Source organism: Azolla caroliniana, unplaced genomic scaffold (assembly GCF_043228905.1).
Source record: "Azolla caroliniana isolate FFs.n. ecotype wild unplaced genomic scaffold, voAzoCaro1.0.p SCAF_6, whole genome shotgun sequence".
NCBI classification, from domain to species: domain Eukaryota; kingdom Viridiplantae; phylum Streptophyta; class Polypodiopsida; order Salviniales; family Salviniaceae; genus Azolla; species Azolla caroliniana.
This window is the reverse complement of record NW_028230441.1, coordinates 15,921,981-15,941,254: the sequence shown is the minus strand read 5'-3', so window position 1 is coordinate 15,941,254 and position 19,274 is coordinate 15,921,981.

The following is a 19,274-nucleotide window of genomic DNA, read 5'->3' as shown; positions in this document are numbered from 1 at the left end:
AAATCCCCAACCCGACTCCATACCTGTCCCACAACCATCCCAACCTAATCGAGAATCGGCACATGTTGAACCTGACCAACTGACGCAACGACAATGTCGGGTAAAGCAAAGGGCTCAACTCTTTCCGCAGGCTCAACAAGAGGAACTTGCACAGAAAAAGAAAAGGGCTCAACTCTTTCCGCAGGCTCAGCAAGAGGAACTTGCACAGAAAAAGCAAAGAACATAGGAGCAAGCCACGCACGTAGCCCACACAAGTACCTCGTGTCAATCCAAACGACACAACCAGAATCCAAAAAGGGCAGTCGTCGATAACAACGGTGCGGGAAGCAACTGCCTTCTCCAACATCCCTCCAACAACACGGATTTGCTGCCATTCTACAATTCGACACTTCTTATGAATTAGTAGAATTTTGGTCCGTAGATTACAGGAGGTGCCGGAGGTGTCGGAGAGAATGGCACAAGAGCATCAGGATAATATAATAATTCAAAAATCCTTTTAAGTGGGGCTATCGAGCCGGAAGAACAATAGGAGGTTGAAAGGATAGGCCGACAACGAAACGCCAAAAATAAGAGGGAAGCGATACAAATGCCTCCCTTGCATGAGGCACTGGTGGAAGTGCACAGGGAATATGAACGAGCAAGCAAAGCAGCCAAAGATATGGCTGATTTATACAAAAAAGAAACGGTAGCGTTGGAAGTTTTGAATAAGAAATATACAAGAACACAAGTTGAAAAAGAAGAACTGTCAAAGCAATGCCGACAGATTGAAGAAAAACTAAGGAAAGCCGAAGAAGAATTATTAACACACCAACAACCAAATAGGCTTTCCGACTTTGAGCAGGAACTGAAACAAAGATTGAAAGAAGCAGAAGCATCTACTCAGTCTGCAACAACACGAGCAGAAGAAGCCAACGCAAGGGCCAAAAAGATAGAAGAGAGGCTACTTTTGGCTAAAACAGAAGTTGGCAAATGGCTAGATGCAAAAGATGCAGAAATACGAAGGCTCAAACGACAGTTGGCCCAACAGCAAGAGGAGAAAAGGCAAAATGAGGAGCAAATACTGGAATTAGAAGAATATGTGCATATTCCAGAGGATTATTTTGCTAACCAGATGGTGGAAGCAAAGCTTAAAAGTATAGTTGTACAAGAGGCACATGAAGACGACAAGAGACAATGGGAATTGACGAATGCTGAATTAAAAAATCGTTGCACAAAACTCGAAGATGAGTATGAAAGGCAAAGATTGGACCTGTTGGTCGTAGAGGCCAAGCTCATGCAAGCAGAAGGATCGACTACTGCACAAATAATTGATTTACGCAAGCAACTAGCAGAAGCATAATATAGGGCAAGTATGGATGAAGAAAAAATTAAGGCAATACTGAAACACCATAGAATTAACACTTTGAAGTTAGTATCTGATTCTTTGGACAAAGGGTGGCAAACATGGTCGAAACAGGCACAGGCAGCCAAACTTCAACTTCTAAGAGCCGCAAGGGAAAACCAGAAGGCACAAGGACAAGGCTTCTTCAAAATGACGGAAGAAGCAATATCAACTATTCAAGAAGATATTGCTAAAGATTTGTACACCATGGCAACTTGTCACCGCAAAGAAGTTAGTTGACTCATGTAGGAATTCGATAAACATGAGATCGACACAGCTATTAAGTTGGACACCTTTGAAGCCGAAAGCCAAAGCCGGCTCGGCGCACCAAAGCCAGTTGCGCCACCACCACCACGACCATTGACCAAGGATATACAACAACCTGCAGATTCAAACGACGACTACAAGGAGAGCGAACAACACGAACCTTCCCTGTTTGATATTTTGCAGGACGACATTGAAGATGAATTGGACGAGGACCTTCCTCCCGACTAACCAGCATAGAAGGGTATCGTGGGTTCGCCGGGCAAGGCCCTGGCCCACGGGCATGCCAAGTGTTACCCAAACAAAGGGTCGAACAGACATAGTGGGGAAGCGTCGGAGTCGGAAACATCGGAGTCAGAGGTTCGGAGTCAAAGTCGAAGTCAGATTGAGGAAGAGGATCGATGAGTCATCATTTTGCTAAATAATAGTTAATACCGAAAATTATAGCTACAAGTTTTGTAGTTCTTGCCGATAGGGCAATATGTATTTCTTGATGAGGAAGTCCTTCAGGTTGCCTATAAAAAGGAACCGAAGGCATTGTAAAACCTATCATTTTACTTTTAGTAATATAAGTTTAGTTGTAGGAAATCTCAGTGTGCAACTGCTTATTTTTTGTTAATCTATCCTACTATAATTGTATTACGTAAATAACGATATCTATGTTTATGTAACATTGATAAGATTATAGTAACTTAGTATCTATTCCCACAACCACAATTCTTTGATAGAACATTCAGTACGAAACGTTCGAACTCCGTTGTGTGTCGGCAACAGAGTTGGTGCTCGGTCGAACAACAGAGAACCAGGCAACGATATATTGACTATTCAAGCACGTTGCATCGCTTGCGGGTTAGGCGTAGAGGACAAAACTGCTACTCTGTTGGTACACCTACGACCATGCCAACACACATACCATATCATTTGTTTTCAATATGCTTGTCGCATTGTTGCAGTCTATTTAGGGGATTGTAATACAACTCTCCTAGATGAGTGGAGAAAACTAACAGGTAAAATTGGTGCTTGTCTCCATTGTGTAATAGCTAATTAGTTACATCTTAGCTATTTAGCTAAGCCGTATAAAGTGTGGTAGCTATTTAGCTTTTATGGTTCAATAGTGTAGTAGCTAATTAGTTGCAACCTAGGTATTAGCTAATTAGCCAAGATATAGCTAATTAGCTACTGTGAATCTCTAGTCTAGCAGCTAATTAGCTACAGTGTAGCTAAATAGCTAAGCAATATCAAAAGTGGTAGCAAATTAGCTACTGCTATAATTAAGATATTGTCAACCTATAGTCTAGCAACTAATTAGCTAATATGTAGCTAATTAGCTACCACCATACTTAAGTAGAATAGCTAATTAGCTTTGATGTGGCTAATTAGCTATTGTCATGCTAAAGTTAGTAGCTATTTTGCTACTGCTAGCCTATAGTGTAGTAGCTAATTAGCTACTACCATACTTAAGTAGAATAGCTAATTAGCTAATGTCATGCTAAAGTCAGCAGTTATTTAGCTGCCAACCTATAGTGTAGTAGCTAATTAGCTACAATGTAGCTAATTGTTAAGTGGTAGCTAATTAGCTACTACGATATTGAAGTAGTATTACTAATTAGTTACATCTTAGCTAATTAGCTAAGCCGTATAAAGTGTGGTAGTTATTTAGCTGTTATGGTTCAGTTGTGTAGTAGCTAATTAGCTACAACCTAAGCATTAGCTAATTAACCAAGATGTAGCTAATTAGTTATTGCAAATCTATGGTCTACTGCCAACCTATAGTCTAGCAACTAATTAGCTAAGTGGTAGCTAATTAGCTACTGCCAACCTATAGTCTAGCAACTCATTAGCTACATCTTAGCTTATTAGCTTAGAAGTATCAAGAGTGATAGGTAATTAGCTACTGCCATAGTTAAGAGGAATAGCTATTTAGCTAAGATGTAACAGTATCAAGCAGTATCAAGAGTGGTTGTTAATTACCTACCATGTAGCTAATTAGCTATCATGTTTTGAATTCTACTAAGTTCATAGAAAAACACAAGAGAAACCGCTCATTAGCTGACATGTTGTTGTAGAATTTTGTGGATTAAGGAGGTTGCAAGAGGTGTCTGGTGCCGATGACGCCGCAACCATTGAGGAGATAGTTGGCAATGTGGCTGAAAGTAAGAGTCATGCTATCACATCTCCTTTCGATCAGCTCCACCCTATTCTTTTGGAAGATTGTACTGAATTAGGCAACATTTTGAAAAGCCATGAAATATTGGAAATAGTATGTAAATCTGAGGTTCATAACAACAATGTTTTGGAACACTTGATGCAACATTTCTTCGAATCCCAAAACCTTGATTCAACCCCACCGAGCCCAACTGTTGATGATGTCCCACCAGATCCCACTATACTTGAAAAGTTATCGCAAGATGCGGCTAACGTGCAAGACGTTGCTGAGCCGATGGAAAGGTTGTCAGAGGACACACTTGCGCAATGGGTGAAAGAAGCAAGGCTAAATGGGCAACTGACTAGAAAAAGGATGAAGAAGGGGCCACGATCGGGGACAAGACCAATTACTCGATCAAGGGGCTCTTGAATTAGAGCTAATTACTACCAATTATTGATTAGTGGGATATGATTGTTAGCTATTTTCCTAGAAAATTATGAAGATGGCCTATGGTCTATTTGGACAAGTAACACCTCAGATTGGTTGTTGCGTGATCCACATTATGTAATGGAACTCTATGATGGATTTTAAGATAATATTATTACTCTGTTGTAGAATATTTCATGTTCATTATGTTGTTTTCTGAGACTCTTAGCTACTTTGTGAGTGTGAATATGTTGGTGTTTTTTGATGTTGCAGAGTCTAAAGGGTTTGAATCTATTGCTCCTAAGGCTAATGGCAGTGTGGAAACTGTTGATGGTGCTGCGTGTTTAGAGGGCCCCACCTTGAAAGTAGATGTAGCAACTGACACAAATGATCTAGTCACGCAAGTAGATCAAGCATGTTGCATAGATTATCTGATTTTGCAAGTAGATGCAGCATGTGATACCAGTGGGCTTATATCGACCAAAGAAGTATCTACATGCACAGAGGTAATGCCAGAACCGATGACACGGTCGACTATACAAGAGGAAAACAATGTGAAGCCAGGCCCAATGACTGCACAAGAGCAAAACAAGGTGAAGGCAGACCCAATGACACAATCAACCATGGTTTTGAAGAGGAAAAGGACACCAATTGTGTCGTCAGAACCTGAGTTGATTGAAATTGATTGTGTGCTACCAATACTTGGTGTAATAGAGGCTCAATTGCAGGAATGGAAACCTAAACCATTAGAAGACGAAAGAAGAGCCTTGATCTTGGAGCTTGATAAAGTGTTGATGAGTGTGCGATATATCACACCAAGGGAGGACGCGAATCAATTTCTAGAGTGGGTTGTGCAATACTTTGATTTGTTTATTTGGAGTGAAAAACCACTTTCAGATGTTTGGAAGTGTACAGAAAGATTCTTCCCAGAGTGGCGACAACACTTCAAGGGTCAGTGGACACGAGAAACATGTGAGCAACAAGATATTGCAAGATTCAAAAGACTTTCTGGTTTTTGGCATGCCTGGCCCAAATATAATGCCAACAATATGTTGATTGTGGATACAAAACATTTTTGGCATTATTACAACCTTTGCAGATGCTATCTCATTGTAGCCGACGAAATGCTTGATAAATACTTAATGAAAGCATTGAGCTGCCAACTAACTGCATGGTTGTGGGCACCATACCGAGCTCGGTATGTGGATCACATATGTAGAGAAGTTCCACTGACCAGCAAGAGCTTAGCTATTTATAGGCGCTTTGTAGACATTGCCAATGGTGTATTATAAATATGTAATTTGATGATAAATTAATAATAGAAGAATTAAATCGCTTGTTTTGAGTAAATTATCTACTGTGTAATTTTTAAATAGGTCATTGATTTTTTATTTCATGCTGATGGTTGTTCTCAGAATGGCAAACTGTTTGAACTTGTGCATATGGTTCACTTGAGATTAAAAAAATCATTGCCATTATGCACATTGAACAGACACTAAAACTAAAAGTTGCAATAAGTAAAACTAATAGTAATCAATACACATTTAACAGACACAGTTTTATTAAGAAACAAGAACAGAGAAAGACTCCCAAAAGACTCTATTAAACTGTTTTTTTGCAATACAACTACTTTGTCCACTTTACAAGAAAATTGGTATGAACTCCTTGTAGCTACAAATCCCATGGCATAATGTTATAAATTTGAGCAGCCATTGTATTGCAACATCAGGACGTTGATGCACCTGACCAAATGAGAGTACATGTACGCTACTGGTTTGTCTTCTAAAAGCCTATACAAATAATCGTAATCATCTAGTCTTGCATAAAAAATACCTTCAATGTAGAATGTCCCCAAGCATCCAAAATACTCTACGTTGAACATTGTTTACAAACCGTGCACTTCAATATATAGAAATTAACACCTTTTGAATTGTCTTCTTCTGCATTTACAGCGAAATTATCCTCAACGTTTATGACATCACTCAGACTATCTCCACGGCCCTGATATGTGAAGTCATCATTAATTTCTGTTTCTCCATCTGCGCGGTCCTTTTCATTCAATGTATGGCACTCCCAATTCTGAATTTATGCTTTGTTTAAACAATACCTCCAATTTCCCTACACACAATGGAAGCAAAAACAAGTTAATTCTCTAACCGCAATACAATGACCATCTAGCCTAGACTAACCCTGAACAACATGGAGAGATTGCAATTTGGGAATTCCTTGGCACACCTAGGTCTTCTCCCTATTTACTTCATCTATCTTCACTTCCCAAAATTTGCATTTGATATCTCGGACTTGCAAGGAATAAACACCAGTTGCACTCGTTGACATATTAGCTCTTAAAAATTCAACTACATGTGTTGCACAATTCATATGCACACTATCTACCTTTAGTTGTTCATGGTTAAGTTCACCTACTCCATCATGGTCACCTTTACCATGGCCAGACCCAAAAAAATTCCATCTCATCTCCAAACCTATTACATAAGGATACCTTCCAACAAAATAAAATGGACGTCTAGCCTGGAATTGTGACGGAGCTCCATCAGACCAAACCCAATGTTGAGTAAGCTCCAAACGTTGACATGATAACCATTGCCAATAACTTAAAACAGTGTTGGACAAAGAAGGTATCATGCTTCTTATCATTAGAAATAAAAAAATGAATTACTTTCTTAACATCACCTGAAACTCGAAAATATGTTATGTGCACAAAAATGGTTACTTGCACTAAACACCAATGCAAGGATTGAATTTCATTCTACTGCTTGAAAGTATAATTCTCTACGAAATCTACTACTGAGACTACTACATCATTTGGAAAATAAGATATGCAAGTCTTAAACTGATGGGACTGCCATGAATAAATGAAGTTGTGTTTAATGAACTTTCCTAGAGATACTACAAACAAAGACGTCAAATCCCTTGGTTTAAGAGACTTTCTAACTACATCCTTTCTTTTGCACACCTTTCCTTCAAAATTGGTGTCCACAGACTCAAATAACTTGATAGAGATTATTTCACTACTCAACTCTTTTGGACACCACCTAAATCTATTAGGGCCACAATCTTGAGATTAACCCATGACACATTTATGAGTGTGGAAGACACAATACTGAATCGAAAAGACCACTCATGGAAAAAATAACATGCTCTAATGATTTACAGTACTCTTGCAAGCTAGATCGACAAATTGGGCACTCACAAGTGCAGACTGCATCCTCTAGGGAGGAGCTATGGTGACGTTGTAGATTAACAGAGTCCTTGAGAAAACCCATTTGTACATGGTAAATACAACATCATGTGTATCGATCCTTTAAGCGTCTCACAAAGTGTGGCTTAAGAGACTCGAATGTTCGTAGTTGAACTTTGATATATGGATGCATTCGCCTGAAACTAATAAATAAATCAACCTGCGTAATAAAAAGGGAGTCCAGTGAGTATCAAAAATGTGCCCTGATGTAGCTATTGCCAGTAGCTAATTAGCTATTAGGAGTAGCTAATTAGCTATTGACAGTAGCTATTTAGTTATTGACAATAGCTATTTAGCTACCTTAATAGCTAATTAGCTCCTCACATAGCTAACTAGCTATTAAGGTAGCTATGGTCATATTTTGAGGTAGCTAAATAGCTATTGTCGTAGCTAATTAGCTATTGCCATATTCTGAGATAGCTAATTAGCTGATAATAGCTAAGTTCGCTATTGCCTATCACTATTTAATTATTACCAATAGCTAGTTAGTTGTGGTTATATTCTGAGGTAGCTAATTAGCTATTGACATATTCTGAGATAGCTAATTAGCTATTGTGGTAGCTAATTAGCTGATAATAGCTTAGTTCGCTTTTGCCAATCGCTATTTAGCTATTACCAGTAGCCAGTTACCTATGGTCATACTCTGAGGTAGCTAATTAGCTATTGTGGTAGCTAATTAGCTATTGAGATATTCTGAGATAGCTAATTAGCTATTTTCGTAGCTAATTAGCCAATAATAGCTAAGTTAGCTATTGCCAATCGCTATTTAGCTGTTACCAGTAGCTTATAAGCTATAGTCATATTCTGAGGTAGCTAACTAGCTATTGTGGTAGCTAATTAGCTATGGTCATATTCTGAGATAGTTAATTAGCTATTGTGGTAGCTAATTATCTGATAATAACTAAGTTTGCTAGTGTCAATCATTATTTAGCTATTACCAGTAGCTAGTTAGCTATGGTCATATTCTGAGGTAGCTAATTAGCTATTGTGGTAGCTAATTACCTATGGTCATATTCTAAGATAGCTAATTAGCCATGGTCATATTATGAAGTAGCTAATGAGCTCTTTTGGTAGCTAGTTAGCTATGATCATATTCTAAGGTAGCTAATTAGCTATTGTGATAGCGAATTAGCTATTTTCATATTCTGAGATAGCTAATTAACTATTGTGGTAGCTAATTAGCTGATAATAGCTAAGTTAGCTATTGTCAATCATTGTTTAGCTATTACTAGTAGCTAGTTAGCTATGGTCATATTCTGAGGTAGCTAATTAGCTATGGCCATATTCTCAAATAGCTAATTAGCTACTGTGGTAGCTAATTAGATATGGTCATATTCTGAGATAGCTAATTAGCTATTGTGGTAGCTAATTAGATATGGTCATATTCTGAGATAGCTAATTAGCTATTGTGGTAGCTAATTAGATATGGTCATATTCTAAGATAGCTAATTAGCTATTGTGGTAGCTTATTAGCTGATAATAGCTAAGTTAGCTATTGGCAATCGTTATTTACCTATTACCAATAGCTAGTTAGCTATGATCATATTCTGAGAAACCTAATTAGCTAACTAACTAAGCTTAAAAATCAAAACAAGAGTTGAGATAAATGTAAATACCTGAGGTACATCAAGAAGATGAATGGGATGCTCCTCGTATTGACTCTTTCCAACACATTTCCTCCATAAATCCTTCTTATTGGGTGAAACCCTACTCTCATTAGTCCAAAATATGGTGATTATATCCTTGATTTCTGATGTTATGGGTGATTGGCTTACATCTTGCTGTTAACTTTAGCAAACTAGTTCCTTCACCACTTGAAATTATCCGGTTCATTGTATTATACACAGTTTTTCTACTAACACTAATTACCTTAGATATCACACTGATGTTAAGATTGTCAACATCACTATTAAGTAACATCATTAGACTAGACCTTTTTAAGACAATATCATCTTCCGACCTGCTCATGGATACGAAACTAATACGTAGATTATTTACTAGCATAGATGTTATGTTTGCATCACTATTGTGGTAGCTAATTAGCTATGGTCATATTCTGAGATAGCTAATTAACTATTGTGTTAGCTAATTAGCTGATAATAGCTAAGTGAATGAACCTCCATGTGACATGTCAAATCTTTAGTAGTTGTTGGCCGTATGGCCTAAGCAAGGAATGTGAGCGTATAACCTTCGGTGGTTGAATAGTTAGGTTAAATAGTATGGTACCTAAAGAATAGTATAAAAGAGAATAATAGGGGAGGAGAAAAGAGAGAGAGAGAGAGAGAGAGAGAGAGAGAGAGGGAATTCAAATTTCAATTTATGTAAGAAAAGGTTTTTTGGCAAACATGTTTTGCTCTATATGAGCTCATAAGTGTTAAAGACCATATACAAAAATGTGAGAGGCTTATATAAGGGAAGATGAAAGAAGAGAGAAGGGGAGTGGTGGGGATGGATGAGAGGGAGAGAGGGGTTTTGAATGTGTATAAAGGAGGATGTGGGAGTTAGGGAGGTAGTGAATGTAGAGAGGGATAGCCTAATGAGTTTGATGGGAAGGGATGATTTGGGAATCTATTATATTTAGTTCTAATAAATAGATAGCAATAGTAAGTGTGATGTTTTAATGGGGATTTGGGGATCTAATATATTTAGTTTTGACTAGATAAGAATAGAGTGATTTGGACTTGGTCCAACATATGAAAGGCTTAGGAATGTCTTTTAGTTGGGGATCTATGCTAAGGTCGGCGTGTAAGTCTTGTAAAAACGAGTGGATGCCTAATTTAGAGGAGTTTTTAGAGTACCTAAACTTGAATATGGTAGGTGTAAGGGAAGATTTGTTTTTATGCTTATGGATGAGAGTATTCCTAAGGGAGAAATGATGTTTTTTAAAGGCTTTAAGGATGACATGGGGTGGGTAACCTCGGCTAATGAGTCTAAGGAAGAAACGTTTTTTCATTTCTAGGTACCCTATAGGTGTGCTTTCTCTAACTAGGTAGCGTTTTGATTCGTTTGAAATAAAATTTTGTTTAGCATGTATAGGATGGTCTAAAGAGAAGGGAAGATATTGATAGGAATTTAATGGTTTTTGGAAACAATTGAAGGAGAATTTAGAGTTCTCCAGATTGATCCAAATATCCAAGAAAGGGAGCCTAGTGGGGGACCTATGGATTATAAGTTTAGTAGAGCTATTGGTCACAAGTGTTGAGCGGCAAGCTCAACTGGAGCCAGATCGACTGGATAAGCCTGAGCCGGTGAGCGAGACGGATCGGTAAGCCGGTGAGCAACCGAGCCGGGAAGCAACAGAGCCGGTGAGCTGGGGAGCCGGTTAGCCGGATCCAATCGGTAACCGGAAGCCTAGTATTAGTTTAGACTACTAGGCAGTTATAGTCTCGTAGTAAGTGTCAGATGCTCGTGTGAGCATTGAAGTACGCAGTACTTTTGTCAGTCCCACGAGGACTTGTATAAATAGTGCTACTGAACATAGTTGTAAGTGAAGAGTGTTTATATTGTTTTGAATATAGCTTTTACGTTCTGCTCTCTCTGTCTCTCCCATGTACTCTGTGTATTCTCTGCTTTCTCTGTTTTCTAACGCTTCCGCAAGTAATCGTTTTCATGGTATTAGAGCGCCAGGGTTGAGAACCTCTATAGCCGACAAACACTTGAAAGCAAACCCTAACAGGTCGTAAGAACAACAAACAGAGAAGTGATGGATAGAGGAACGGCTAGCTCGCACCCTGTGGAGAAACTCGACAGATCCAACTACGCATTTTGGTCGTACAAGATGCACCAGTACATGTTTGGGCATGGCTACTGGAGTTTCGTCGAAGGAGCCAACGAAACAGCACCTGATGCGGCAGATAAGGATTTCCCAGTGTGGGAACAATCAGCAAGCAGAGTGATGTACTACTTCGCGTCTAGTGTCGGAGACCAGCTACTGAGCCACATCTGAGACGCCAAGACGCCGAAGGAGGCTTGGGGAAACCTGAAGAAGGTTTTCGCCGCGAGCACTACAACCCGGAAGCTGCAACTCTGACAGGAGTTGAGCAATGTCCGACAGAAGGACATGTCGGTAGTGGATTACACGGCTCGGATCAAAGAGATCTGTGACTCGCTTGCCTCTATCAACGTTACCGTAGAGGAAGACGAGATGGTACAAGTCTGTCTTGGGGGCCTGGCATCTAAGTTCAAAGCGTTCCGAACAGTGGTATGTACAAGGGAGAATACGCCGTCATTTTTCGATTTACAGTCGATGCTCCTTGTAGAGGAGAACCACGCTGGTGCGTCAACTAGCGCACCCATTGACAACCGGATGTTGTACACAGAACCGGATCGGTCCCGTGGGGGTGGTGGACGAGGTGGGTCAACACGCAATGGAGGTGGCCAGCAAGACCAGGAACAAAGGCACAGAGAACGTGCTGACAGCAGTTCCGAACCCTCTGGGAGAAGGGGGAGTCATGGCGGCACCGGAAGACGGCAAGAGAAGACTGCAACGGAATACTAGTATTGTGGCAAAAAGGGCCACAGAGAAAGTGAGTGCTGGAGAAAACACGCTGATTCGGACAAATCTAGATCCAGCAAGGATGGTCGGCAAAGCTCGCACTACGCGAAGGGATCGAGAGGATCCAAGAACGGTAACGGGCCAGCCTGGGTGATGAAGCACGAGGCGAACTCGATGAAGAAGAACACTTCCAAATCGGAGGAAGTGTGGTATGTTGATTCCAGTGCGTCGAACCACATGACGAGCCACAAAGAGTGGTTCTCCTTTTTGGAGAAACCGGATCAACTAGGAGTAGTCGAAACCGGAGATGACACTCCTCACCCAATCGTGCACGTCGGAGAAGTCCCTTTGAGCCACGTCGAACAGAAGGGGAAGCTGATGAACGTATTACACGTTCCGACAATCACGAAGAACCTGGTGTCGGTCGGACAGATCGTCGACCAAGGGATACAGGTGCAGTTTATGCACCTTGGGTGCTTTATCGAGGAAGAGGGCCAGATTATTGCACAAGGGTGCAGAGACAGGAGGATGTTTATCCTCGACACCAATGACATCGGCACCACTCTGTTTGCAAAAGGACAGAAGGTCGAATCGGACATCGACCTGTGGCACAAGCAGATAGGCCACGTGAATTACCGGAGGCTTTGTTAATCCTTAGGACCAAAAAATGGCCTAACACAGGGTGTCTCTGGAAGACACTTCACCAAAGGGGTGTTGCGGCGAGATAACTTAAGACACAACGATTAATCCGACTTAATTGGCTACTTAGCAATAAGGCATTCACTTAATACACGTGTAAGATATAACAATTAATACAGAACGGTAATCAATATGTGAAGATAAAACAAGAAGATTATATTATTTCTCCGTTAAAGTTTTACATTATAACCAGGCCTTTATATAGGTCACCGGTGCTGCGTACAAAACGGTGCCAACCGGCACCTGTTTGGAACCGGTCCGGATCTGGATCGGCATACCGATTCCGGTCCGTCCGTTTACTACATAATTATAATCTATTCTACTTAATTAAAATAGATTCTGAATAACAATCCCTTTCGCATTCTGGTCTTTAACTCCATTGCCAGCCGAGTAACACATGGCACGCCTATGGGACAATACCTTGTACGTCGAATCCCACTATCCGGCCCTGAACCTTCGTCCAAGATATCCAGAATACTCTGCTCCAGGGTATCCAATGGTTGTTCGGAACTTTGTTGTTGCTGTTGTTGCTATTGTGGCTGTTGTTGTTGTTGGGATTACGGTCCCTCCGGATGGGATGGTCGGATGTCCGGAGATGAATGACGGCAAGCCCGGTTGCGGTTACGGAACCGGATGATGAAGACCCCGGCTACGGAGCCGGATGATGAAGACCCGGTTCCGGAGCCGGATGATGAAGACCCCGGTTACGGAGCCGGATGACGAATGTACCCGGAGAGAGATCCGGATGCGGGGACATATTTGAGAATATGTTTGCCAAGGGCCCTTGAGGCTATATTTGTAAATAGCCCGAAAGTCTATAAATATGACTTAGGGCAAACAGTTTTGTGTTGTTGCTCCTTTTTATGTTTTCAGCCGAGAGAGCGAAGTGAGAGCAGCCGAGAGAGAGAGAGAGAGAAAGGAAGAGGTCGACGCCTCTGTGTATTACCGCCGCCTGTGGCGAAGACAGTGAGCTCAAGGTTGTTGCCTTGTAGCTTCACCATTGTACATCTCTGTGTATAGTGATAGTTGGAGTTTGAGGACTCCCGTGGTTTTTCCCATTTAGGGTTTTCCACGTAAAACACCCTGTGTACTCTTCTCTCTATTGCCTTCGGGCATTTTGTATTTCCTGTTTTCTGTGAGTTGATCCTATTCCTCGGTTGTGGCCGAGCACCGTTGTACAACATTTGGTATCAGAGCACGGTAACACAGAAAATGGAAGGCGGCGGTAATGGGCCTCCGGGCATGATGGTGTTGAATGCGCAGAATTACGCCGACTGGAAGATCAAGATGGAGGATCTTCTGATTGTTCGGGACCTGTACGAACCGATTGACAGGTCGGAAATACCGAAGGGAGTACTTGAGTCGGAATGGAGGCTCCTGAACCGGAAAGCCGTTGCAACCATTCGGCAATACGTAGACGTGAGCGTTCTACAACATGTGGCGAACGACACCAACGCATATGAGATGTGGCGGAAGCTGTCGGGCCTCTACGAGAGGAAGAATGCGTTGAACCGGACCTCCCTGATGAGGAAGATAGTGAACCTCAAGTACCGGGACGGCGAGAGTATGGTGGAACACGTAAGCACGTTCATGGGATTCGTGAATCAGCTTGTGGCGATCAAGTTCCCGTTGGAGGATGCAATGCAAGCCATCATCCTGATGTGTACATTGCCGGAAAGCTGGGAGAACTTGGTGGTGACTCTCAGCACCTCCTGCACCGAAGATAACTTGTCCCTACAAACGGTAAAGACAAGTATTTTGAACGAAGAAGCGCGTCGGAGAGATAAAGAACCGGCCTCCGACTCGAAGGTGCTGCTTACCGAATCGGATCGGGGAAGACAATGGAACCGGAGTCCGCAAAGACGGGAGAAGTCGGGGACCCGGTCGCAGTCAAGAGGAAGGCCCACATGCTTCCACTGTGGGAAGCCGGGGCACTTCCGAAAGAATTGTCGGCATTACCGAAAAGACAACGGAGCTGACGACACTGATTCGAAGAAGTCACCGGAGAGAAACGGTGCATACCGGGGAGCCACGGACCGGAGAGGTTCGGATCGGCGAGGGCAGGACCGGAAAGGAACAACGGCACTCGCGGCAAGTGAGGAAGAAATCATGCTCATCACCGAAGAAAGTGAAGTAAACATTGCCGGCGATGAGACGACCTGGGTGGTCGATTCCGGAGCATCGTTCCACCTGACCCCGGAGAGAAGATACTTCTCATCCTACACAGCCGGTGAGCATGGCTGTGTTCGGATGGGAAATGAAGGTACGTGCCGGATTGCCGGCATCGGAGACGTGTGGTTGACAACCCCGACCGGATGCAAAATGCTGCTGAAGGATGTCCGGCACGTTCCGGAGGTTCGATTGAACCTGATTTCGGCCGGAAGGCTAGACGACGAAGGCTACACAGGTAGCATCCGGAACGGCGTAATGAAGTTCAGCAAGGGGAGCCTGATAGTGGCTCGGGCCCAGAAAGTCAACACACTACCTGATGAATGCCCGGTTATGTCCGGAAGAGCTGAATGTGGCAGCCGACATTGCCGGTGAGCTGTGGCACAAAAGATTGTGCCACATGAGTGAGAAGGGGATGAAGAGGCTTGCAGAAGACAACCTTATTCCAGTGAAGCATGTGCACCTGGAGAAGTGCACCGATTGCCTGGCCGGTAAGCAGAACCGAACCTCCTTCCACTCAAGGCCACCGACGAGACGTAGCGCGCCATTGGAGTTGGTGCACACTGATGTGTGTCAGGTAGAAACGAAGTCACATGGCGGAGCCCAGTACTTCGTAACATTCATTGATGATCACAGCCGGAAGCTGTGGACGGCACCGCTGAAGACAAAGGACCAAGTGTTGTGCGTCTTCAAAGAACTCCACGCGAGAGTGGAAAGGGAATCCGGCAAGAAGCTGAAAGCGATACGAGCGGATAACGGAGGGGAATACCGGGGACAGTTCCAGGAGTACTGTCGCTCGAAAGGAATCCGGCTCGAGTTTACTGTGCCGAAGACGCCGGAACTGAACGGGTTGGCCGAGAGGATGAACCGGACCATAATGGAGAGGGTCCGGAGTATGCTGACGCATGCGAAATTACCCAAGGGGTTTTGGGCTGAGGCAATGTCGACGGCGACATATGTGATAAACAGATCACCCTCAGTACCTTTGGATGGAGACACGCCGCAGAGAGTGTGGACCGGTAGGGAAGTATCTTACCGGCATCTGAAGGTGTTCGGGTGTCTCGCATATGTGCATGTGGCAAAGGACCGGAGAGGAAAGCTAGATCCAAAGACCCGGCCATGCATATTCCTCGGTTACGGCGACGACGAGTTCGGCTACCGAGTATGGGACCCGGTCGACAAGAAGATATTCAGGAGTCGTGACATCATCTTCATGGAGGACAAGACACTCGCCGACTGGGAGTCGGAGAAGAAGATGAAGAGCTCCAAGTCGACCGGTGAGAATCAACTCTACGAAGAGCAGTCCCGACCGGCAAGGGACCGGTTAGCACTCGAGGATCCGGCCGAAGACGGTGAAGAAACAGAACCGGCCGAGGAAGATGAAACTGATACCGGACCCGGCCCCGATCCCGAAATGGATTCGGATGAAGAGGAAACGGAGGAGCCGGTTACCGAAGTTCCGGAACGGAGATATCCTCTAAGAGAGAGAAGGGCCCCCCGGAGATTTCCGGAACCAGAGCACGTGCTGCTAACTGACGAGGGGGAGCCGGAGAGTTTTGAAGAAGCAAAGCTTGACACCCATAGCCGCAGGTGGTTAAGTGCCATGCAGGAGGAGATGGATTCCCTGCATGAGAACCACACATATGAACTTGTGGAGTTGCCGAAAGGAAAGCGGGCACTTCGAAACAAGTGGGTGTTCAAGCTGAAACCGGGAGATGCCGGAAACCCCCCGAGATACAAAGCCAGGATCGTGGTGAAGGGGTTCCAGCAGAAGAAGGGCGTCGACTTCGACGAGATATTTGCCCCGGTAGTGAAGATGACCTCCATCCGGACGGTGCTGAGCATAGTGGCAAGCATGGACCTCGAGGTAGAACAGATGGACGTGAAGACGGCATTCCTTCACGGCGACCTCGAAGAAGAGATCTACATGCAGCAACCGGAAGGATTCGAGAAGAAAGGGAAGGAGCACCTGGTATGCCAGTTGAAGAAGAGCCTTTACGGACTGAAGCAGGCTCCCCGGCAATGGTACCGGAAGTTCGACTCTTTCATGACCGACGAAGGGTACCTCAAAACGCAGTCCGACCACTGCGTGTTTGTGAAGAAGTTCGAAGGAGGAGACTTTCTAATACTCCTCCTGTACGTGGATGACATGTTGATCGTCGGACGGGACCAGGTCAAGATACGGATGCTGAAGAAGGCTCTTCACCGAACCTTCTCAATGAAGGACTTGGGTCCGGCGAGACAAATACTAGGGATGCACATCATCCGGGACCGGAGCAAGAAGCAGTTGTGGTTGTCACAGGAGAAGTATGTGACAAAGGTGCTTCACCGGTTCAACATGTCGGAAGCAAGACCGGTCGGGTCAACCCTCCCGGCAAACTGCAAGTTGTCCAGCAAGCAAAGCCCCAAGACAAAAGCTGAAAAGGAGGATATGATGAAGATACCATATGCCTCTGCCGTCGGGAGCTTGATGTACGCAATGGTGTGTACTCGACCAGACATTGGATATGCAGTCGGAGTGGTGAGCCGGTATATGAGTAATCCCGGCAAGGAGCACTGGAACGCGGTCAAATGGATACTCCGATACTTAAAGGGCACTTTGAACATGTGCCTCCGATTCGGCTCCGGGAAGCCCGAACTCGACGGCTTCACCGATTCGGATATGTCGGCTGATGCAGATACCAGCCGGTCCACATCAGGGTATGTGATGACGTATGCAGGGGGGGCTGTTTCATGGCAGTCGAGGCTAGAGAAGACGGTTGCGTTGTCAACCACAGAGGCGGAGTACATGGCGGCTGTTGAAGCCGGCAAGGAAATAATTTGGATGAAGGACTTCATTAGAGAGCTCGGCATCCGGCAGGAGGAGTACCGGCTCTACTGCGATAGTCAGAGTGCCATCCACCTTGCGAAGAACGCGGCCTATCATTCCCGGACGAAACACATCCAGCGAAGATATCACTGGATCCGGGAAAGAATAGAAGACAAGGAGTTCGTGCTGACGAAGATCCACACGGACGAGAACGGGTCGGATATGCTGACCAAGGTGCTCACACCCGACAAGCTGGAAGCATGCCGGAAGAGGATCGGATTGGAGAGACATCCCATGCCGAAGTGAAGGGGGAGTTTGTTGGGATTACGGTCCCTCCGGATGGGATGGTCGGATGTCCGGAGATGAATGACGGCAAGCCCGGTTGCGGTTACGGAACCGGATGATGAAGACCCCGGCTACGGAGCCGGATGATGAAGACCCGGTTCCGGAGCCGGATGATGAAGACCCGGTTCCGGAGCCGGATGATGAAGACCCCGGTTACGGAGCCGGATGACGAATGTACCCGGAGAGAGATCCGGATGCGGGGACATATTTGAGAATATGTTTGCCAAGGGCCCTTGAGGCTATATTTGTAAATAGCCCGAAAGTCTATAAATATGACTTAGGGCAAACAGTTTTATGTTGTTGCTCATTTTTATGTTTTCAGCCGAGAGAGCGAAGTGAGAGCAGCCGAGAGAGAGAGAGAGAGAAAGGAAGAGGTCGACGCCTCTGTGTATTACCGCCGCCTGTGGCGAAGATAGTGAGCTCAAGGTTGTTGCCTTGTAGCTTCACCATTGTACATCTCTGTGTATAGTGATAGTTGGAGTTTGAGGACTCCCGTGGTTTTTCCCATTTAGGGTTTTCCACGTAAAACACCCTGTGTACTCTTCTCTCTATTGCCTTCGGGCATTTTGTATTTCCTGTTTTCTGTGAGTTGATCCTATTCCTCGGTTGTGGCCGAGCACCGTTGTACAACAGTTGTGGCTCCAGCTCCTCCGACTGTTGCTCCTTAGATGGTGTCTATTCGGCTCCCCATACCGGCGGTTGTGGCGGTGATTCCTCCGTTAGCTGCTCCGCCGGATTTGACTCCGGTTGACTCACCCCAGCCTTGTCTCCATCCGGTCCTTGTTCCGGTGATGGCTCCTCATCGCTGAGGTTGACGGTCGCCACCTGCTTTCCTTTTTCTCTCCGTAGCCTGGTCTGCTCATAGCTTTCAAACTGGATTTGAGCATCCAGTCGATCATCGTCTAGCTGTGCTACAAGTTGCCGGACCACTGCTGACTGTTCCCCCACCAGAGTTACAAAATCCTCGGCTAACTCATCTCTACGGTGGTGAAGGCCTCCTTTGTTAGCATGTAGCAGTCGTCGCCATCCTTCTGCCGATTTTCCGCGTCCGCCCTTAGCAACTGGAGCTCGACTGTGTGCTTTGCCCATTTGTCCCACCATTGCGTGGAGCTTTCGTCAATCAAGCATTTGGTCTTGTTCCTCCATGCCAAGACAATGAACTGGATCCGCTCCAATCCCATCTTTGATTTGTCCTCCGCGGCTTGCCGTTTGTCCTTCAATTGCTTGATTAGTGCCACCGTATCCACCTCCTGCTCCTGGTAATGTGACAATTGGTTTTGA